Source organism: Arvicola amphibius, chromosome 7 (genome assembly GCF_903992535.2).
Source record: "Arvicola amphibius chromosome 7, mArvAmp1.2, whole genome shotgun sequence".
Lineage (NCBI taxonomy): Eukaryota > Metazoa > Chordata > Mammalia > Rodentia > Cricetidae > Arvicola > Arvicola amphibius.
The window spans coordinates 124353462-124377551 of record NC_052053.1 but is presented as its reverse complement, the minus strand read 5'-3'; positions in this window follow the sequence as shown (position 1 = coordinate 124377551).

Below are 24090 nucleotides of genomic sequence, written 5' to 3'. Positions count from 1 at the left end.
CTACACAGCTAGACTTTTATTTAGGGCTTATACAGTGTGTCTCCTTCCATCTTTATCTATGAATATTTATATATCCTTATTTTTAATGTATATTTTCTTATGCAGTATGTGGTTTTCTTTAAAATTTAGTCTAGTAACTATGAACATTAATTTTAATCACATCCCTATGATAATTACTTGGGTGGAACCTAGTACCTGGCTATTGATTTTCTGTTTGTACCAAGTATTCTGTGTTTGTTTTACTGTTTGATATCTTTTTCTTCAGTCATTGAGTTTTTATGCCAATGGGATTTCCTTGGGTATTTCTTCAGTGTGATTCTGAGAACTCATAAAATATCTCCATTTGGACTCATTTTCTTAAGAACACAGTCCACTAACAAAATTCTGCATTGATCCTTTACAAAGTGATTACCATCTCAATATCCAATCACATTTATTATAACTACTGAAAATAAGTGATCTGTGATACTGACATCTCTGAATATGACTTTTTCATTATATTTGATTGTGAGAACTAATAATTTTATTATATTTGATTGTGAGTACTTTTGAAATCTTCCCTCTGTTTTTACAGTAGACTATGATAGATTGAAGTGTGGTTCTCTTTGAATTTATCTTTCTTGAGGTTGATCATCTTGAGGCTGATATTTATGAGTTTGAGCCTTAATATTATTCTATGGTTTTGGAAAAAAAATCTTTTCTACTCACAGTTTTCGAGCTTTATTTTCTCTATCATTTTCTGATACTTTAAATATTTATACTTTAGACATCCACCATAATAGAAGATTTTTGGAGGGGAAAAATTTTTTCCTACTTCACAAATAAACTACTACTTCATAAACATACATAAAAGCTCTGATCAGAATGGGAAATCCTTGTAGTATGATTGAGCATCCTTTGGGTATATCCAAGAGTGGTATTGTTGGATCCTGAGCTAGGTTGATTTCCAATTTTCTGAGAAAACACCATACTGATTTCTAGAGGGGTTGTACAAGTTTGAATTCCCATCATCAATGGAGGAGTGTTCCCCTTATTCCATATCCTGTCCAGCATAAGCTATCATTGGTGTTTTTGATCTTAGCCATTCTGACTGGTGTAACATCGTATCTCAGAGTCATTTTGATTTGTATTTCCCTGATGGCTAAGGATGTTGAACATTTCCTTAAGTGTCTTTTGGCCATTTGAGATTCTTCTGTTGAGAATTCTCTATTTAGATATGTATCTCATTTTTAATTCGTTTTGGTGTTTTGATGTCTAATTTCATAAGTTCTTTATGCATTTTGGAGATAAGTTCTCTGATAGGGGGTTGGAGAAGATCTTTTTTCCATTCAGTAGGCTGCCTTTTTGTTATTGACTGTGTCCTTTGCTTTACGGAAGCTTCTCAGTTTCAGGAGGTCCCATTTATTTATTGTTGCTCTCAGTGTCTGTGCTACTGGTGTTACATTTAGGAAGTGGTCTCCTGAGCCCTTGCATTGATGGAGGTGGGTCATCCGTCTATGTGTTACTTTTATTGGTTAATAAAGAAACTGCCTTGGCCTTTTAATAGTACAGAAAATTAGGTAGGCAGAGTAGATAGAACAGAATGCTGGGAGAAAGAAGGCAGTGAGGTCAGTCGCCATGATTTTCTGACCTGAGACGGATGTAGGCTAAGATTCTTCCAGGTAAGCCACCACCTTGTGGTGCTACATACATTAATAGAAATGGGTTAATCAAAATATGAGAGTTAGCCAAGAAGAGGCTAATGGGCCAGGAAGTGTTTAAATGAATACTATTTTTCTGTTCGGGTGTAAAGCTAGCCATGCGGGAACTGGGCAGGACGATAAGGAGGCCTGCTCTCCTCCTCACTACAATGCATTAAAGCTACTTCCCACTTTCTCTACTATCAGGTTCATTGTGGTCAAATTTAAATTGAAGTCTCTAATCCATTTGAACTTGAGTTTTGTGCATGGGGATAAATACTCTTCTACATGTTGACATTCAGTTTTGCCAGCACCATTTGTTGAAGACACTTTCTTTTTTCCATTGTATAATGTTAACTTCTTTGTCCAAAATCAGGTGTTCATATGTGTTTTAAATTCAATTTCATTGGTCAACCTGTCTGTTTTTGTGCCAATACCAAGCTGTTTTCATTACTGTAGCTCTGTAATAGAACTTGATGTCAGGGATGGTAATGTCTCTAGAAGTTCCTTTATTGTACAGGATTGTTTTTGGCTATTCTTGATTTTTTATTTTTCCATATAAAGTTGAATATTTTTATTTCAAGGTATCTGAAGAATTGTGTTGGGATTTTGATAGGGATTGCATTGAATCTGTAGATTGCTTTTTGGTAGGATTGTCATTTTTATTATGCTCATCCTACCTATCCAAGAGTATGGGAAAACTTTCCATTTTCTAGTATTCTGGTATCTGCTTAGGTTTTTTTTTTCTTCAAAAACTTAATGTTCTTGTCAAACAGGTCTTTCACTTCTTTGGTTAGTGTTACCCCAAGATATTTTATGTTATTTGCTGCTATTGTGAAGGGTAATGTTTCTCTGATGTCTTTCTCAGCTTATCATTTGTGTATAAGAGGGCTACTAATTTTTTGAGTTAATCTATCCTGCCCCATTACTGATGGTATTTATCAGCTGTAGGAGTTCTATGAAAGAGTTTTTTTTGGGGGGGGGGTCACTTATGTATACTATCGTATCATTTGCAAATAGTGAGATGTTGACTTCTTTCTTTCCAATTTGTATCACCTTGGTTTCCTTTTGTTGTCTCTCTGCTCTAGGTAGAACTTCAAGAACTATGTTGAATAGATATGGAGAGAGTGGACAGCCTTGTCTTGCTCCTTGCAGCATTATTTGTAATAGCCAGAACCTGGAAACAACCTAGATGCCCCTCAACCAAAGAATGGATAAAGGAAATGTGGTAAATTTAAACAATGGAGTGCTACTTAGCAGTAAAAAACAATGACATCTTGAAATTTGCATGCATGTAGATGGAACTAGAAAAAAACATCATGAGTGAGTTAACCCAGACCCAGAAAGATGAACATGCTATGTACTCACTCATAAGTGGATACTAACTGTAAAGAATAACGAGCCTATAATCCACAAAACCACAGAAGCTAAGTAACAAGGAGAACCCTAAGAGTAACATACATAGATTTCCCCTGAAAAGGCAAAATAGACGAGATCCCCTGACAAAATTGGGAGCATTGAGGTGGGGGGGGAAAGGAGGGCAGAAGGTGATGAGAAGGGGAGAAGGAGAGGGGGGAGGAGAATTTGAGGAAACGAGATAGTCAAGATGGGGGAAGGACAGAGACAGAGAGCACGGAGTTATCTTGATTAAGAGATTATATGGGGCTAGCAAGAAACCTGACACTAGAGAAATTCCCAGGAATATGCAAGGACAACCCCAGCTAAGACTCAAAGCAAAAGTTGAGATGGTGCCCGAACTAGTCTTACCTTGTAGTCAAATTAATGAGTATCTAAATTGTCACCATAGAACCTTCATCCAGCAACTGATGGAAGAAGAGGCAAAGAGTTACAGTGGGGGCATTGGGCTGAGCTCCCAAAGTCCATTTGAAGAGTGAGGGGAGTGAGAATATGAGCAAAGAGGTCAAGATCATTATGGGGATACCCACTGAAATGGCTTTCCTGAGGTAATGGGAGTTCACCAACTCTGGCTGGACAGGGAAGGAACCAACATAGTACCAAACTAGACCCTCTGAATGTGGGTAACAGTTGTATGGCTGGGGCAGAATGCAGGGACACTGGCAGTGGCACCAGGATTTATCCCTGTGACTTGTACTGGCTTTTTGGAACCCATTCTCTTTTGATGGGTACCTTGCTCAGCCTAGATATAGTGGGGAGGGCCTTGGACCATCCCCAAAATAATGTGCCTTACACTCTGTGAGGAATGGATGGTGGTGGGCTGGGAGGGAAAGTGGAGGGAATTGGAGGTGTGAAGGGGTTGGGAACTGTGGTTGATATGTAAAATGAAAAAAGATTGTTTTGTTTGTTTGTTTTTAAATACAAATAGAATAAAAAAAGTGAAAAAAAAGAATGGGAAACCTAAGTTCTCTCATTCCACCCACTATTGGGTAGCAGTTGTGCGTGTTTGGAACGTCTGTTTCTTCCTAGCTTTCGTTTCAGGAAAGGTTTTTTTTTAACTTAAAAATCGTTTATTTTATATTCTTTATCTTATTCTTTGATTGGATATTTCCTCCTTAGAACATTTCTCCTTCCTCCTCCACTCGGCACTTTCCTTTGTACTATGGCATTTGTCATAGCTCTGGAAACCATTTAAACATAAGGTTTTCATTAACTCTTTGAAAATTTCACATACAGCATTTTGATCATGTTCTTCCTTCCCTTCTTCATTCATTACTGACAAATTCATCAGGGGACAAGCCACACTCAATAATGGGTTCCTCCATTCTCTTTGAATGGATAAATTGCTCAGCCTAGATATAGCTGGGAGGGCCTTTGCCTCTCCTCAAAGCAACGTGTGTCTTATCCTCTCTGAGGAGTGGATTTGGGGTGGGGTGGGAGTTAGGTGGGGGAAATTAAAGGAGGAGAGGGAGTGAGAATTGGGATTGGTATATAAAATGAAAAAAGATAGTTTGTTTTCTTTAAAAAAATATTAGGGTTCATCTTGCATTGTTTTCTTTTGCTCCAGGATTGTTTTTTTTGACTTCCTGAGGATACTATTCCTAGTCACCTAAGATATAGATGCAAAATAACAAAGAAATGATACAAGTCAATGTTAGCTTGATAGTCCAAGGAGTTTATGAGGTTTACTCATAGCAGCATGGGTGAAGAGGACCACATGTGACTCACAAGTAACTTTATCACAGAAGTCCCACCCACCCCAGCATGGCTGATGACTCATGAAGTCTGCATCACTCGAGTTGCCTGAATCAGCTAGACCAAATGCTTTCATCTTCCTTTGGAACTGTTTGCTGCTTACATAACCTGAGAGCGGGTTCTCTCTAGTCTTGTAACTTTCCAACGCACCCTTAATTTTCTTCAAGTTTTGTGAGCCACACCCTTTTCCTTCACTGAAGAATAATGTTTCAACCAGAGGAAATATCTATGTGAAATGTTTATCTGCTCTGCCTGCTGTCTCCTTCAGGTTGCTCCTTCAACATAATAAAACAGGCTTCATACATATATGTGCTTGTATGATATTATGATATATGTAAAATATACATGTGCATATAATATATCATAAATGCATATAAGTGTATTATAGATCTTCTTTGTGGTTTTGGTGGGATAACTAGTTAATACAAATAATTTTGTTCTTTGAATAAAAAGTCAGACAATAATATCTGAATACTTAGATCTCCATATAATACAAAAATCCCAAGTTAGATATGTGAAAGAAATTTAGTGATAGGATATATAGAAATTTAGAGAGAATGAAAAGATAGATAACAATGTTAAAGAAGATCCATTCTCTAACAATAGGAAAGAGAGTTATTATAAGACCATTTGCACTTGTCAGTAGAAAATTATGGAAAACAAATGCTTGGCCCAGGCATTTGACTCAGGCTAATACATACGATAAAAGACACAAACTGAAAATGGTTAGGTAACTGTTCTGAAGATGAGATGAGCATTTATAGAGCCAAAGTTAGACACGTAGAGAAAAATGTGGATTTATGCTTTGCCTAATAGCTTCTATTTGACTAAAAAGAAAAGAATCATTCCCATATTTCAAAACATATGTCTATAAGAGTTTGAGGTTTAAATTACTATACACCAGCTAAACTTGAAATCACAGGTTTTATTATCATTTCAATGATCAGTCAAATTTGGCACTTTCTCTAATTTCCATTTCTGTTCTGACCTTAATGTAAGTCTGGCATACCAAAGTTAATTGCACCGATAATTGTTTCTTCATTTTTGACTCATTATTTGGGTCGAATAAGTCAAAACGTTGGAGATGGGCAGGCGGTCCTGAGAAGTAAAACTTTGAAAATAAACCCTTTTTATTAGCATGCTGAATTAGAAAACCAGAATTTGCATATTAAAAAAAATACATGAAAGTTTAGCACTAAATTTTGTGAATCTCTTCACTTCACTGTTTATTTTAGTGAGGTAAACATTGTACACCCCCGAAACTCCTGCTGAGCATGACCTTTGAGTGGTAGTGTAGAGTTGCTATGTCAAAACATTCATGTGTGTCTCTTTCTAAGAACATAAGCTTCATAGACTCCCAGTCATTGCCTATTTTCTTGTATTCATCTTCATGATGCAGAATATACAAATATGATATATTTATGATATACAAAGTTTTGTATAATGTATAGCACTAATGAGAAATCAGAACAATTCATTAATTAACTTGGTTGTTGCAGATGGAATAGAAATCAGTTACAATTCACATTGGATGAGACTAAATGGCCATATTAAAACTGAATGTTGTTAAAAAACTAGAATAATTATTCTGTGTTTGCTGATGAAAAAATATATACCACAATAATTTCTCTGTGTGAATATATCTATCTATGGATATATAGGTATCATGGTATTGAATATTTATAATATATAACTTCTTAAAATTTTGATAAACATATATGAATAAATACAAACACACATACATATATTTATCTAATTTATCTAATGCTATTTAGTGTATTTTACTAAGATCTGATGTGATGAATTATAAAATGTCTCCTTTGTTTTAAGAGGAAAAACATTTTCTAATGTAAAACCCAAAGGACTCATTTGCATGAGACTAAATTGAACTTGACTTTGTCTTAATAAAATTAATATCTGTAGTTTAAAATTGGAATGAATATATGCAAATACTTCTCACAAAATACAATAGCTCAAAGTAATAGTGAAAAACAGTGAAACAGGGTAATGTAAAATATGAATACTATGCATATATTTGACATTATTATTTCTTATATGAGCCTTTAAATACTTTGAAGATACATGTTATGAGTGTGTGATTGATTGTGGGACTGGTGTGTGCATTCAGATAGTAGATATGATTTTCATTGGTGGATAAAAGACTGTAAAGTGACTTCAACCTATTTTGCTATGATGATTTCTTTCAATTGATCAGATTATTTTAAGATTTAGTTTTCTTATTATGTGTGTGGGGGAGAATGGGTGTTCATATGAGTTGAGTAGCTGCTCAGGCCAGAGGCATTGGATCCCTGGATCTGAAGTTCCAGGTATTTGCAAACTGCTTGACTTGGATGCTGAGAAATGAGCCCACCTCCTCTACAAGAGCAGTACATACTCTGGACTGCCAAGCCATCTCTCCAGCCCACAGTGAGATTATTTTGTTGTTATTTTATTATTGTTGTAAGTGTGTATATGTGATACACATTCATCTAAGTTTCAGTCTCCCGTGTTTACATGCTTTACTCCACAGGTCAGAATTGACTTTTCTTTTCTTTCGAAATACTTATCTTTAGATTAGTCATGCCTATCACATTCAGAATTGTTCATATGAGAATTATGGTATCAATTCTTTAAAAAAAACTTTCCTTTATCCCACTGGCAATGGATATCACAGTATGGAATCTGTGTAAATGTAAACTCCAGAAACCACATTCTCCTGGAGCTAACAATGCTTCCCCTGGGCATAGCGAGAAGGATCTCAATTAACCTCCTCCTTTTGTGGAAACTAGACACAGGAAGCCCTTTAGCCACCAGCAATGGAGTTTCATTAAGGCCACTTCGCTGTAAGAGTAACAAAGATCTTTCCCTGAAGCAAACCAGAGACTCTAGGTGGATTGCAGAATTGCCCAAACATTGGGGTCTCTGCTTTTACACAGCACAAAATTGTGTAATGGCACCAGAGGCTCTTAAACGAGGGAACAACTCCACAGAGCATCAAATAGCCAGCTTAAAGTCACAGCCCTTGACTGAAGCTGAGGTTCAATTGCCATTTCCATCCCTCCTCCAGGAAAGTAGCCAGTCAATCTGCTTGGATCTTCTTGGGGAAGAATCCTGTTGTTCACACGATAGAAAAAGAGGGTTCACTGAACCTCTTTATTTTTAAGACAGATTCACTGTAAAATTTTTACTTCCCAGGCCCCTCAAGAGAAAAAAGGCCTAGAAGAGGTGAGTCTAAGCAATTTAGTAAAGCTCTACTGAATCCTTTAGAGAGCCACAATCTGAAGGAGGAGTCTTCAAGAAGCCATTGGGATGTGTCAGCAGATTCTCTGTCTCTGTTTCTGTCTCTCTGTCTGTTTCTGTTTCTCTATCTCCAACTCTGTCTCTCTGTGTGTCTTTCTGTCTTTCTGTCTCTGCCACTCTTCCTCTTTTTCTGTGTCTCTGTTTGTCTGTCTAGAGAGAATATGCCTGCTCCAGGGAAGGCAAAGGTTAAGTGATAGTCAGCATGATTGGACTCTGCAGAATTGATATTTCCTGAAGATCTGGGTCCTTGGAATATATAGTCAAAAAAAAGTCAGAACTGTTTTACCTCTCTTAATAGGAGGGAAGCAGGAAGAAAAGGAAGAAAGAGAGAGAGAGAGAGAGAGAGAGAGAGAGAGAGAGAGAGAGAGAGAGAGAGAGAGAGAGAGAGAGAAGGAGAGAGTGAGAGACAGAGACAGAGTGAGAGACAGACAGGGAGAGACAGAGACCAAGACAGAGACAAAGAGCTATCAGATTACAACAACTCCGTTACCAGGGTAGCTTTTACAGCACATAGCAGAATAGCCCATGTCCTAGCTCCTGCCCCACAGTTTTTTGGTATATATAGAAATCATTCCTCCCAGAGGAAGAGCTCAGCTAGCTTTAGTTTCTCACAATTTTCTCCTTACATGGGCCAGACTGCAGTGCTTGACATGGTTTTAAACATTTACTTAAGATGGGACAGGTAAAATTATTATTACACACAGGATATAAAAGAATAGTTAACTAGAGCCAGTGAAAACACAAATCTTAATTTGAAATTCCAAATGCAGTTGACCTACTAGCCCATGGTCCAGCCCAGCTTTCCTTTCTCAATTGGTTGGTATCTGACATCTGATAATTGAAATCTGCTTCTAGCTGCTAAGATCTGTTCAATGCAAGAGTCCTTTATGTCCCAGTCTAAGGTTTATATTTATAAAAGATAATTGAAGTCCCTGAGTTTTATGCCTTTTTAATTGTAAAGAAAAATTAACCAATAACGACACCATTGTACTTGTGAAAGGAAAAATACCTGTGTGTTCTTTTAGGGTAAACTCAGCTTTAAATATGCCTTTGTCAGAGCAGCGAACCTTTTGCCTTGCTGTCCAATAAGCACTCCATCTTCTTGCTCTCCATGTTTGATAAGCCTGTGTCTGCCAATGCCATCCTTGTGGATACCTGCCACAGAAATCTAAACTCTTACTCAACTAGGATTGCCATTGCTGCTACCCTGTGACTTTGGAGCAATGGTAAGATAATGTCGGTTATAACCATTATTTTTTCATTATTTTTAAACCCCAAAGTTATTAGGAATGTATCTTCATAATAAAAGTCCTCTTTATTCCTGGATCAGCTACAGTAAACAAGAATCAAGCGCATGCAGAAATATGTAATTTAAGATTTTATGTTGCATCTCGTTGCAATGTTAACAGAGTAGTATTGCTGTGGCACATATGTTATATTCATGTCAATATGTCTCATATGCTAAAACGATCTGCAAAAGAGACTGCCTTCCCTGCTTACCAAAGAGCCAAACAGCTGTGGGCATTCATGGAAGAGGAGAGGAACTTAAGTGAGAAAATACATGTACCTTTGCAGTGTGTGCTCAGTAATAGTCACAAGGGTTTAAATTGAGGAAAAGTCATTTACTTAGGCTAAATATCAGAAGCATCTTTCCTTTTAAAGTCATGCTACATTTTCTTCTATTTAAAAATATCAAAGTCCAATTTTCACTATAGTAAACATATAATAATATTAAATATAGTATACAAAATATATACACAGAGAAATTATGAAAGAAATAATAATTAATGGAAGGAATTCTAAGACCCCTGGGAATGCTTAATTCAGGTCCAGATTCTTAAAACAATTGCTAGATTTAAGACTAAACAAAGCATCTCAACAATGGAAGAAAGGCCTTTAGCACAGTACAAAGTATTAAAATAGCCTCATAATTTCCTGTGAAAGCTAAGCACTTCTAAAGAGTTTATATCCAGGTTTGGATATAATTTCTTTATTTTACTAACACTGTATTTCTCTAATTTAAACCAAAAATTTAAATTTATTTCCTTATTCATGATAAATAATTTTTGGTACATCCTTAGCCTCAAGAGATATAGTGGTAGAGGCTTCTTAACCCATTTACTCCCAAGGAAATTTAAATTATTTTCCATCAGTGTGGTAAATACAACTGTTATAGTTTATGCAGTGCCTAACAACTCAGCATATCATTCAGTACAATTTGTTTCATTAAAATTTTAAATTGTAAATTTAAAATCTTTATTATAACTTTTATCTATTGTATATAGTTTTTAGTTATTCTTAGAGAATTTCACGCATTTAGGCAATCTATTTTAATCATATTCACCCCAATCTCCTCTCCAACTCCTCCTGGAACCACTCCACTTGCCCCTCCCAACTTCTTGTTCTTGGGAACAACATTTATATTTTTAAAACATTACAAAAATAAAATCATTGACTTACAATCTATGAAGATTTTTGCATTTCAAGCATCCTTCTTGAATAGGTGGATAAAATGACATTCATATTGTAGTTGTGTCATAAACATTGCTTATTCTTTTTATGAATATTCAAGTAAACATTGGATGATTATCTTTCATATAAGTACTCTTAGATGTGTTAAATGTGTGCTTCTATATGGAGAGTGGCTTTAAACAGCAAACCTTTTCATGTATACTGTAGGGTAAAGCGGTAGCTCAAAGGTTGTGATTTAAATGGCCATTTCCTTTTTGCAATTCTATAGAATAGGATTTCTGGCATATAAAGGGCCATTATAATTCTCTGAAGTGATGTTAGAAATAGTGTGTGGAAAATTTAGTTTATTCCCAGTTAGAATATTTTGGTTTCATCTGAGATCTTAATTATTGTATACTTGAGATATTGTCTTGTGATGTTCTAAAATTTGACAGCAATGTAATTCTAGATGGGTCTGTGCATGGTCGTGTATATCACATAGAATTTAGATAAATTAAAAATAAAAAACTTTACTGTAATATATGCAACATAAACACTTACATCATCTTATTATCATTAAATATTGAAAAATAATGTATTGATAGCATTATGATGCATACTTCTGGGTACTGTTTCTGTTATGCTTATGCTTAATCTTAAGTGTTATGCCAAATATGATATTATGTTTCAAAATTTGAAATTCTGAAATGGCCCTAACATTAATAAATATTTGTTATTGTTTATATGGAAGAATTTTATTCTGTACCAGTAACTGATAGAAAGCAACATAGTAATATAAAAGTGTATATAAAATACTGCCACATACAGCTGTTGGGGCTTATTCTGAAAAAATAAATTGTTTCAATGATTGAGGACAGAGACCCAATTAGGGAACCATAAGAAACCAGACAAAGTTTTCCTCTGTAACAATGGAAAACATTTTAAGTATGGAGAAGCTTTAATACAGTATGGCATTTATAGGTACATTAAGATAAAGCATCCAGGAGCCAGTAAATTTTTTCATGCTGTCACAGAGTACTTAGCGGTACATAATGAGCTGTCGTACTTCATCATCAGCATCTAGAGTGCTTAGTGCTTCAGAAGACAACTTTCTGATAGACACAGTTCAGCTCCAGACTTAGAGGCGTATCAATACTAGTAGGTTAAGTAAAATGGCATTTGTTACTATCTGAAATTTTACTTTCCTTCATCTCCTTTTAGATTAGAGTCCAATTTCCCTCCATTGCTTCCTTTATTTTGTATAAGACAGAGAAATAGAAAGGATGAGGGAAAAGAAAAGGAGGACAAAGGAGTCAACAAAGTCAAGAATTGAAAAGGAGAGGCTACGTTCCTAAAGTGTTGCCAAACACAAAAAACCAAGTCAATTCCATGCAGTCTGCATAAAATGAAGGCATTGTTAGGATAAAACAGGGTCTGCCACGCCTCTGCTGGTGACTCAGAAACCTGGACTTCCTGGAGCTTGCTCCCAAGCAGTCTAATTGAGTACACACACACACACACACACACACACACACACACACACACACACAAATCAGACATACAAGCTTTTGGGTTCCTTGATGTTTAAAGTGGTTAATACTGGTCTGTGATTCTAGATTAAAAACAAGAAATTAGATTCTTCATGCTGCATTCATTAATTCTACAATCTTTGTTCTATGACTGTTGGAATCAACTCATATTTCAAATGCATTATGGAGAATAGACTATTTTTTAGAGCTGACAATAAAAGCCAGTGTTTCACACTTGGAAGACAAATGACTTGCCACTTAACTATATTTCAGTTTACTATATATACTATATATATATATATATCATACAGTATATATAATATATATTATATGTATTATAATATATATATATATTAGTCTGTACTACCAGGTTTCCTGCATCTTCCATCTCTATATAACAAGGCTTACTTGTTCATTATCTACTTTCCTTTGTAGTATGCTCTACAATACTATTCAGGAGCCCCAGAGTTATATGGAAAACAAATACACGTGTGTATGCACATACACATATGTCTAAGATATTGCATTGATATTTATACATGCAATTTTACATAGAAAGATGTTGTGCTTTTGGAGTTTACATCTTTAATCTATATAAGATCAACATGTGAGTTTTTTTTCCAAGGGAAGCGAGTGAAGAATTTTAGAAAGCAGATATACTAAATGCTTCATGAAACTGTTTCATATTAACTGTCTGATACCTTGTATCCAGAGGTAAGAAGGTAACAGTCCTTGTCTTCAGGAAACATACTGGCTATATAAAAGAGAGATGGGGAATTTAATTCTTTACTATCAAAATGTCATCTTCAGACCATACATGAGCAACATCATGGGGATGTTAGAAATGGAACCTCACAGGCATCTTCAGATTTGTGGATTTAGAATATTCATTTCCACGATACCCAGGTGATTTGTAGATTGAAGGTCAATAAATTTTGTATTGATTTGAGTTGAGTAGAGCTACTATGGTAATATCCAGGGAAGTGAGAGACACAGAATTTAGGAAAGAAGGGGAACTATTGCAAAGTCAAGAAAGTCCTTGGCATCTGTGCTATGCCATTGAAAGAGAGGAAGGTATAAGTTGATTATTTCCTACTATTATGGTCCCATGGATCTATTTAAATCTCAGAATTAGTGGAAAGCACTTTTAACCACTGAGGCATTTTACTTACTCCAAAGAAATGTTTTAAAGGAATATTTGCTTTAGATTGTCTTTTGTTCATATCTCATTAGGAAATTAATATTAATATTGTCAATATCAGTATGACAAAACCTTGCTCTATGCACCAGTATCAAACAGAAGTTTCTATTTTTATTTCATCATTTGGTCTGTGGATGTCCACCCAACCACCTTCCAAGAACCGGTGTGTCAGTTACAATTCTTTACTTATGTGGAAAGAGATAACATAGGAGCCCTTCTCTGTCTAAGATCGTACACTTCATCATAGCTAAGAGGAACCATTTACCTATTGATGACCATGTGTAAACTAAGATATTTAAAGTAATTTTCACTGTTTTGCAAAGCTTCACATGTGCTATGTGAAAAATGCTGATGGCCAGTAGCCAGGCAGGAAGTATAGGTGGGGTGATCTGGCAGGAAGTTGAGGTGAGTCAATGAGAACAGGAGAATTCTGGGAAGAGGAAATCATCAGTTTGTAGTTTTTAACCAGATGCAGAGGAAGCAAGATGAGAATGCCTTGTTGATAAAAGGTACCAAGCCACATGGCTGACATAGACAAGAATTATGCATTACTGTAAGATGTAAGAATTAGTTAATAAGAAGACTGAACTAATAGGCCAATCAGTTTATAGTTAATGTAGACCTCTGTGTGTTTCTATGGGGCCAAACAGCTGGGGGATTGGGCAGTACAAAAACCTCTGTCAACAAAATGGTGCCCAAACATTGTCAACATATGGGAATCAAAAGGACACAGAAATTGTTTTGATGGGATTGTGTCCATCGACTTTTAACACAGCGCCTTGCTTCTTCCCATTGTTTTGTTTGTCTGGGGCACTGAATATGAGCAGAAGGGGGTTTTATAAAGACTTGGCATTTTTTTCTGTAAAAAAATCTTTTCATCTTTTATCTGTGTCCCTGAGTGTTATCTCTTTCACACAACAACCATATAAATAAAATTTTTGAAGAACTTTTTAGAACATATATATATGTATATATATATATTATATATATATATACATATATATATATATGTATATATATATAGTATACATGTTTATGTGCAGGTGACAAAATGACTTTCTTATAAACCTATCACTGAATCTAAAACATAGATGGAAAACTGAAGCCAAAACCTTTACGTTACAAAAATCACACAGGTATGGAAAGAGTAAATTATTTTAAATAGTTCTTGTTACCACTTCAGAGTATTACACTTACTTAGAGCATATTCCAAAATGTAAATAAACCTTGTGAAACAGTGATAGAGATAACTTGAAAATGAACTATCAATATGGTCAAGTAGTCCCAATATTGCTAGAACTTGATCTGGTTATTTTATTTATTTTTATTATTTGATTTAAATAGGAATAACCATTTCCCTGTCATTTTTATTTTTATAAGTAAGATGTCAGGTCCATTTATATAGTTAGATTAAAATTCATTGCCATGGCTTATAGTTATCTACTCAAGTTTTTTCCTGGAGTAAAAATATTCAAAGGAAAACAGTTAGCTATAGAATCTAATTTATAAATAGAAAAGGTAAATGGTTCAATATTTTTTCAATGGATTTTAAGTCTCCCAAGTATCAGTAAATACCAGATTTTATTTTCATCTGCAGGACCATTGTGGGGGACCTTTTGTAGAAATATTCCAAGAAATGAGATTTTTGTTGTTGTTTGTTTGTCTGTTTTTGTTTGGTTCTGTTTTTTTGTATATGTATTAGTATGTAACTAGATGATGCAACAGTCTTCCAAAAACATCTTCTAAACATACCAGAATGAAGGAATTAAATTTAAATTTTCTTTACTCAAATTTAACTAAGAAGTGATGTTTCCTGTACTTGAATTTATTCACCAGTGGAACAACAACAACAACAACAATAATAATGAATGCTTTAAATGCTTTCAGTACTCCAAGCATGGTGGCTGGTGGTGCACATTTTAAATACCAGCATTCAAGAGGCAGAGATGGTTGGTTCTCTGTGATTCTCAGGTCACACTGTTCCACACAGTAAGTTTCGGCCCATCCAGGGTTACATTGTGAGACTGTTTCACAATCATAACCTCAAACTAAAAAGTTTGCTGAGTAGACAAGCTAATGAGGGAATTAGCAGCTCTGCTGATATAATAGCTGAGGCCAGTGACTAGTTAACAAGCAGGTAATATACAGGTTAACTCCATTGAAAATTGACTGACATTGTTGAGTGGGATAGTCAAAGGAGTCACTAGAAGACAGAATCCCAGGGTCAGGAGTGTCTTTTGGTGATGTACTGTGGTAGCTGCAGTTGCAGAGCAAGATCCTTAAGGAATTGGCTGGCTGCTTTTGCTCTGTTGCTTGAATTCACTTCCCACCAACTGATGCAAATTTTGCTTCAGAGCTGCTGAAACCAATCTTCAGGAATCAGAAGGTAACAGGATGGATCTACTAGCAAATAGGTCCAAAACATAAAAAAAAGAACCTCTTGGATTTTTATGAACATGATGTAAAATATCACACTTTAAAAGCCATCTGCAGTAGTAGAGATAGGAATGCATAGAGTGGTCTCAAGCTTGGCCTTTCTGAGAAAACTCACACCTGCATTTTTCATTCGTCAAAGAGGGCAGTGACTAGCAAATCATAGCATAAAGAGAATTATATTAATCAAAGCAATTTCTGGTGAAAGGAGTTATGGAAATTTTGAGACAAGTGATAGAAAGAAAGGTACACTCTTCAAACCATGGAACCGGAAACAAAGGTTCAGGTGATAGCTGTCTGATTTTACAAAGGTGTCTCAAACTGCACAGGAAAATCTGTCTTTATAGTAATGTTTCAGGCTATTTAAAACAGAATTTCCGGCGAAGAACTGAACAAAGATGCTAGGATTGGACATAGAAGACAGTTAAATTTGGCTGTTATCCACACAAGAATAGAAGCGAAATTATGCTGAGTAAAAATGGAGCCAAGCGATGTCATATAGATTTGAAAACCATGTTGTGCCAAGGAAGATGCTAATGTTTTTTAATTCTCAGGTTTAGGAAGGATTCTAGTTGTTTGTTTTCTTAATCTCATTTATGTATGCTAAACACCTCTGCATCTTTGCAAAGCCCTAGATCCATCCATCCATCCTTCTTCCTTCCTCTTTCCCTCCCTCCCTCCCTCATTCCGTCCTTTCCTTCCTCTTTTCCCTACCTACCTGCCTATCTATCATCTTTTCTTTCATCCTGACTTCTTTCTATCCTAGATTAGAATGGTCTAGGCTGCAAGTTTAGATGGATAGTATATTCCAATCTTTGGTTCATTTTTATATAATTATTAACTTATAATATGTGACTTATCTGACAGTATAAATTCATTTTGGCAGCGGCATTGTCAAAATATTTATGGCTCTTTCAAAACTAGCCACTGAATGATTTACAACGGTGAAGTACTAGGACTTCATGAAAGGTCAGCATTTCTTGTGATATTTTCTACTCTTCCTACCCTTTGTCTTGTGACTAAATTAAATAGCAATGGTTATCTTGGCTTATGATGATGGTAAGAGAAGCGAGGCAGAGAAATTCTTGCAATATTACAGTAGTGGAGCTTGTAACCCTGACCAAATTCTCATGTGTACACATGCATGCACATTAGCCTTTGCTAACATTTTAAACATCTTAAAGGGGTATTATAATATTTGTGATCTTCAGGTAAGAAATAATGCTTGACTACAAAAAAAATCTCACTTAAGCAGTGTAACAGTTACCATAATTTTCTTTGCTAATATGTAGAATAGCTAAAATAATCAAATCACTCAGGACGCGAAGCTCAGAAGGTTAAATGACACTTGGATGTTTATTCCAGTGTTTTGTTCCCCAGTGATTTCAAGATAGCTGCAAAGGCATATGAAATTGAACAAATTAGCAGAAGTCCAAAGTTGCCTTATGGAAAATAAAGGAGATTAGAAAGCTTTCTCTGTGTGGGTGTATGAAGTACATACTGGAGTTGGTTGTTGATACACGACACAAAACTACTCAAGCTCTACCACCAAACACTACACTATGTGAGGTGCTGATGAGAATAACAGTATGTGCCAATGTATCTCATAAATACTAGAAAATAACATGCATGTGAAATGTTAACATAATTTTTTTTGACCTTAAAATCCTTCAAAAACATATATTTGATTCTATTATTTCTTTTCAATGATTCTAATATCAGAAAAATTTAGAACAAGTTTTTCTAAAAAAATACACATTTAAAACTTCTCTTACTCTTCTCCAACACCATATTTTTACTTACTATATTGTAATTTATAGAGTGGCTTCGCTATTATATTATAATTTATAGAGAAACTTTTTGTTCGGTTTTGTTTCTTGGCTTGTTATGTGTTTTGCTTTTCTTTTGAGAGCTATAAATGCAGCATTATTGGGTTGTTTATTTGATATCCCTCAGATTTATTGAGCATAAACACAATATCCATAAAGTTTCTTCTTAGGGCTGCCTTGCCTGTATCCCAGAGGTTCTGGGAAGTTGCATTCTCATTTTCATTTGACTTAAAGAAGTTTTAAATTTACTCTTTGATGTCATGTATTGTAGTGGGAAGCGGCGGGCTGCGTTCCCGCCGCCCAGTTCCCAGCAACCGGCTAGCTTTACACCCGAAATAATTACACGGAAACTTTATTCTTTTAAATACTGCCTGGCCCATTATCTGTAGCCTCTTATTAGTTAATTCTCACATCTTCCTTTAACCCATATTTAGCAATCTGGGTAGCACCACGAGGTGTGGCTTACCAGGAGAGATCTTAACCTGCGTCCATCTCGGAGAGGAGCAGCATGGAGACTCACCACGCGACTGCCTGAAGCGTCTCCCCAACTCTACTTCCTTGTTCCCACAATTCTGTTCTGTCTACTCCACCTACCTAATTTTCTCTTAAAGGGCCAAGGCAGTTTTCTTTATTAATAATGAAAGTAACACATAAACACTCCTCCATCATTTCCCCTTTTTCTGTTTAAACAAAAAAGAAAGGCTTTAACTTTAACATAGTAAAATTACATGTAACAAAACAGTTATCAAGCAAGTATTACAGTTACAATATTTAAATCTATTTTATCTTTTATCATAACTAAGGAAAGCTATAACTATCTATTTATTCTTCAACTCCATCAAAGACTCCAGAAGGATATAATGCTACCTAAGTAAACAAGAAATAAGTAACTTATAAAACTCTAGAAATGACAGAGACAACTCGCTGCCTGGACAGTCACCCAAAGTTCCTCTGTACCGTTGGGGCATCTATCTTCAGCCTTCAGGCCCATAGTGTCCAGCAGACTTTTTCATGAAGCAGGAAATTCCAAAGACAGTTCAGTCACTTTCTGCTGTGTCCTGCAGAACGTCTCGCAGACTCTTTCATGAATCAGGAACCCCGAAAGACCATCTCACCTTTAGGCAAGTTCAGCAGTCCTGTCTCTGCGGGTTTTTTGTGTCCAGTTTATGCAACAGTCCAGCCAAGAGCAGTTTCTTGCCCAAATGGCTAACAAACTCCATAAGTAGCCTCTTCGATGCCCATCTTCCTCTTGAAGTAGATTGGTGCTGCCAGGAGCAGATGTGTCTCATTGTCATGAAAAACCCTAAGTTATTAAAACATTAAATGCCATATTCTGCAGTCTTTGAAAGATATGAAGAATGTCTATCTAACTGAAATATGTCTCTACATATCTAGAAAATCTAATAACATGACTACAAGCTTAACTATTATCAATGATTATCCATTAACAACCTATATTTCCTAATTATACATTACAGTTTTTAAAATGAACTACAATCACAATAGCTTAATCAAGATAAGAAATACATATACATATAACAAAATTGACCTTAAAATCTATACCAATGCAAATTCATATCTATATCATCTCCCCCTTTAAATGTAAAAGAACATTTATAAGCAATATTTGGGAAAATGGGCGCAGTTTTTTCTCTCCAAACTGCTTCCTGCTGAATGGGGGCGCTGTTATTTAGGTCTTTCATGGTGTAACCTGTGTGCTAGGTTCCTCTCAGTTGGCAGTTGAGTGAAGTAATTTTTTGAAGATGTTCACAGCAACCTTTCAGGAGGGCGTGGTCTATCATACCATATTGGGATAGAAGCAATCCACAGAGTCTCGTCCTCTGTGAAAACAAAAGAAGAAACTCTTTTCCAAAGCATCATGTTCTTAGATCCAAATCCTGAAGTCATACCGTTAAGATGTCCATTCTGGTCTAGCCTGGCAGCCCATATAATGAAATGTCTCTCTGTATTTAGCTCCTTTACAGTCAAAAATTTCAAAGAAAACACAATAAAATACATAATCCAGACTCTCTGTGAATTTTCCATTTTTATGTGGCTTATTTTTACTCTATCACTTACTTTATTCTGTCTCTTTAAAGACTTTACCCCTATTTTAAGGCATTAACTTTATTTTTTATATTTTCTTCTCTCTCTCTCAAGCCTACATACATTCATCCAACACTGTGACTCATTTAAAAGTCTTTTATGTCTGAATCTGTCCTATTGTGAATCTGTAATTTTTTTACTGTCGAGAAACTTGTTTGATTTGAGCCTTTACATTGCTAAGCGCTTAAGACTCTAAGCTGTGACATTCCTAGGTCAAAAAACAGGTACTGTGAGCTTGCCACGCCCAGTCCAACATAGCTGAGCCGCTTGTGACTCTGAATCGGTTGCAGCTCTGAGCTGCAGAGCTGCGGGCTGCTCTGGATGTTGGCTCCACCTCTCTCCAATTTCAAAATGGAGGATGTACCATTTTCTACTAGCTCTGGGGCCGCCAGGTAGGAGCCGCACTCAGCACTTTAACTCTGAGACTGAGCGTGCAGCACAAAAACTCTTTTAATCCAAGTTACAGCCAAATCAGATGCGCAGAGCACTGCGCAGACTGAAAACACCTCTCTCTCTATGGCGGCGGCAGGAATCCGCAAACGCTGTCCCGCTCGCCTAAGCCTGATTCCGCCATCTGCCCAGGTGCAGGCAGGGAGCAGTGAGCCATTGGCATGGTCTCAGAGTACTTTCTTTCCGATACCAAGCGGGCAAGGTTTTTAAGTGGATTTAGTGACCACGTTGGAGCGCCAATCTGTAGTGGGAAGCGGCGGGCTGCGTTCCCGCCGCCCAGTTCCCAGCAACCGGCTAGCTTTACACCCGAAATAATTACACGGAAACTTTATTCTTTTAAATACTGCCTGGCCCATTATCTGTAGCCTCTTATTAGTTAATTCTCACATCTTCCTTTAACCCATATTTAGCAATCTGGGTAGCACCACGAGGTGTGGCTTACCAGGAGAGATCTTAACCTGCGTCCATCTCGGAGAGGAGCAGCATGGAGACTCACCACGCGACTGCCTGAAGCGTCTCCCCAACTCTACTTCCTTGTTCCCACAATTCTGTTCTGTCTACTCCACCTACCTAATTTTCTCTTAAAGGGCCAAGGCAGTTTTCTTTATTAATAATGAAAGTAACACATAAACACTCCTCCATCAATGTATGATACACTATTCATTCAAAAATGTATTATTTACTAAGTAATTTCTTTGAAGTTCCTGTAGTTTTTCTATTTCTACCTTTATTGTATTATGACCTGGTAGGACACAAGAAAAAAGTTAATATATATGTACATATACTATATATATATATATATATATATATATATATATATATATATATATATGTATGTATTTGTGAGTTTTGATTTGTGTCCTATATGATCAATTTTTGACAGAGTTTTCTGTGCCCCTAAAAAGGTGTGTATTGCCTTTCCGTTGTATGAGATTTTATGTATATCTTATGTCCAATTGACCCATCATGGGTTTTGTTCTGAAGTTTCTTACTTTATTTTAGTTTTAAAAACTTTTCTAAGTATTACACCCCCACTATTACTGTGTCAGGAACTACCTGAGGGTTTATGCCTTTTAGTGTTTCCTCTATGAAACTGGGGGCTCTTATACTTAGTGGATACATATATGCAATTGTATCTTCATTATGAACTTTCCATTTATTAATATGTGTTCGTTTTTGTCATTTCTTAATTTTGGTTCTAAGTCTTCTTTATCAGCTACATGGATAGCTATGCCCACCAGTCTATGGCTTCCATTTGCTTGGCAATTTGTTTTCTTTCTTTTTATACTGAGTTTATTTGATATCTATGCTAGCTAAGAGTGTTTCTTAGAAACAACATATAGAAGATTCTTGTTTTCTAATCCATCTCATTAGTCTGTTTCTCTTTAGTGATCAGTTGAAGCTATTTACACTTGAGGTTATTACAGAAAGGTGTTTGATGTTTCTTTCATATTTGTTAAATGACGTTTTGTTTTGTTGGGTTCTTTGTATTTCTTTTTCCTCCTCCCATAATTTTTTTTGTAACTTGCTTATTTGTTGTGTTAGATGTGGATGTTTCTTTTCTGGGTTTTCTTTGTCCCTCTATTCCGTTCACAGAGTACATTCTTTCATGTATTTTTGTGAAGAAATCTTTCTCACTCCTACAAGTGTATCATTCCTTCATGAACTTTCTGCAGTGCTGTCCTTGTGCTTGGTTGCCATGAATTGCCAAAATTTAGATTTATCTTGAAATATCACTATTTCTCCATAAACATTGAAAGATAACTTCAGCGAGTATAAAATTTGTAGTTCACATGTGTTTACTTTCAGAGCTTGAAGTCTTTCATTCTTGTCTTTCTTGGTTTGTATGGTTATTATTGTAGTACTTACATCACTGCCTTTGTATGGGAGCTGACATTTTCCGCACACTGCTTTTAGAATTTCTTTATTTTCTATTTATAATGTCATTGCTATGATGTACTCTGGAGAGTTTTTATTTTAATTTTTTATTAGCCCTTTGAAAATTCCATAAATGTATACAATGTTTCTTGACCTTACCCACTTCTTGCTATCACCTCTAACTACTCCAGGCTGCCCATCCCAAGTCTCTCCTAACTTCATCATTTTTATTTTACTTAGTTTATTTAATAATGATTGACTTACTTATTAGTTTTAACCCATGGAGTCCACTTAATGCTGCTCAAAGGTGAACAGGTATGGGGTAATCCACTGAGACATGGGGACTCTGCCACTGCCCACACTTCTAAAAAAATTAATCTTCCTCCATCAATTGATAATAACTCATCAGCTGCAGTGGGGCCATGGGAGTCTTTCCTCCCTCTATGTTGGAATTTTTAACTGGCTTGATTTTGTGCAGATTTGCACAGATAACCACTGATACAGTGAGTTCACGTGTGCAACATGTCATGCATATCCAGAAGAAAGAATTTCAAATTATTCCCTATTGTCCAGCTCTTACATTCTTTCTATCCTCCTCTTCCTTCATGCTTTCCGATAGATGAATGGTGATAGAGATGTTCCATCTACAGCTCACTTATTCTTAGTGCCTTGAACAATAATGTATTTCTGAATTAACCACTCCCCACTGTATTAAGAAGCATCTATAATCAATGTTTGTAGAAAAACAAATATATGAATATAAACACAAACATTTCAAAGGCAGTTTGACAATCTGATCATTTAGAAAACCAACATAAATAGCTTCTTCCATATGGTCTGTCTTTCGTAGCTGTGGATTTGAGAATGTTTACAGAAGCAGGCATGAATCCCCTCCTGGGAAGTAGGACTCAACCAACCACAAGAGCAGTTGATTATTCCCCCGAAGTCTTACTCTCCTGGGAGATTCATATTGTCACATATAAAGCCCAATGTTGAGTAAGACCACTGATGTCTTTTCTCCTCCAGCAGTACGCACAACCCCTTCCAGCATTATGGAAGCTAGCCAGAAAGGGGAGTTTCCTGGTCAGTTCAAGACCAATTTCTCTGTGTCCTGCACCAAAAGTGTGTGGTGACTTCAGCAACAAAGTCTTGCCCTCTAGTTACGGTGTATAACCAAGAGCAACAGCAATGAATTATAACGTTTCTGCTACCTCTGGGTCTTCTCTAACCAATACCTAATGACCATAGCCTGTGCCTGGCATTAAGATTTTCATTTAATAAATCATCTTTTGGTAGCAGCATGGCTTACTAATGTGGGGTACTTCTGTTAAAACTACTTTAAATATATTTTGAACCACCTTACAAGCTGTTTTTTAAAGCCTTCTTACTACCTTAGTTTTGTTAAACCAACCATGTCCTTCTTTTTTAAACACACCTTACCCCATTCCTGCTTTAAGATTTAGTTCCATATGCTTTGACCCTAATGTTTCATAACACATATGTTTTGATATCCTCTCCTCTTTCCTTTCTTTTGTAACTTAAATTGCAAGGTCATAGGCTCTCAAGTATCTTTTTCATACAGACTTCATTTTGGGGGTCAGACATCCCCTGGCACCTAATCTCACCATCCCTGTTGCTCTACCTCCTTATGCATCTTTGCTCCCACTATTACCTCCTCTACTTTTATTTCACTTATATTCTATTTCCCTTTCCTCAATTCATCCCCACCCTGCCAATGGCTTATTTTTTACTTTCCTCCGTTTCATGTGTATTCTCTGCCAAACACACAAAACAAAGGATTAAAGGTCAGGACCCTCATAGAAGAGAGAAAATGTAATTGTCTTTTAGGACCTGGTGGCCCTAGCATAATTCTTTTCATATCTGATTAGCTACCTGCAAATTTCATGACTTTGTTTTTCTTTTATAATCATGTCTACTTGTGATTCTATGTTCACTTTGGGTTTCAATGTCTGCTTCATATTCTGAGTTTGGGAAATTTTCTACTATCGCCTGGATTACAGTCTACCTCTTCCTTTTGATTTCAGCTTTGTTCTTTTTTCTAT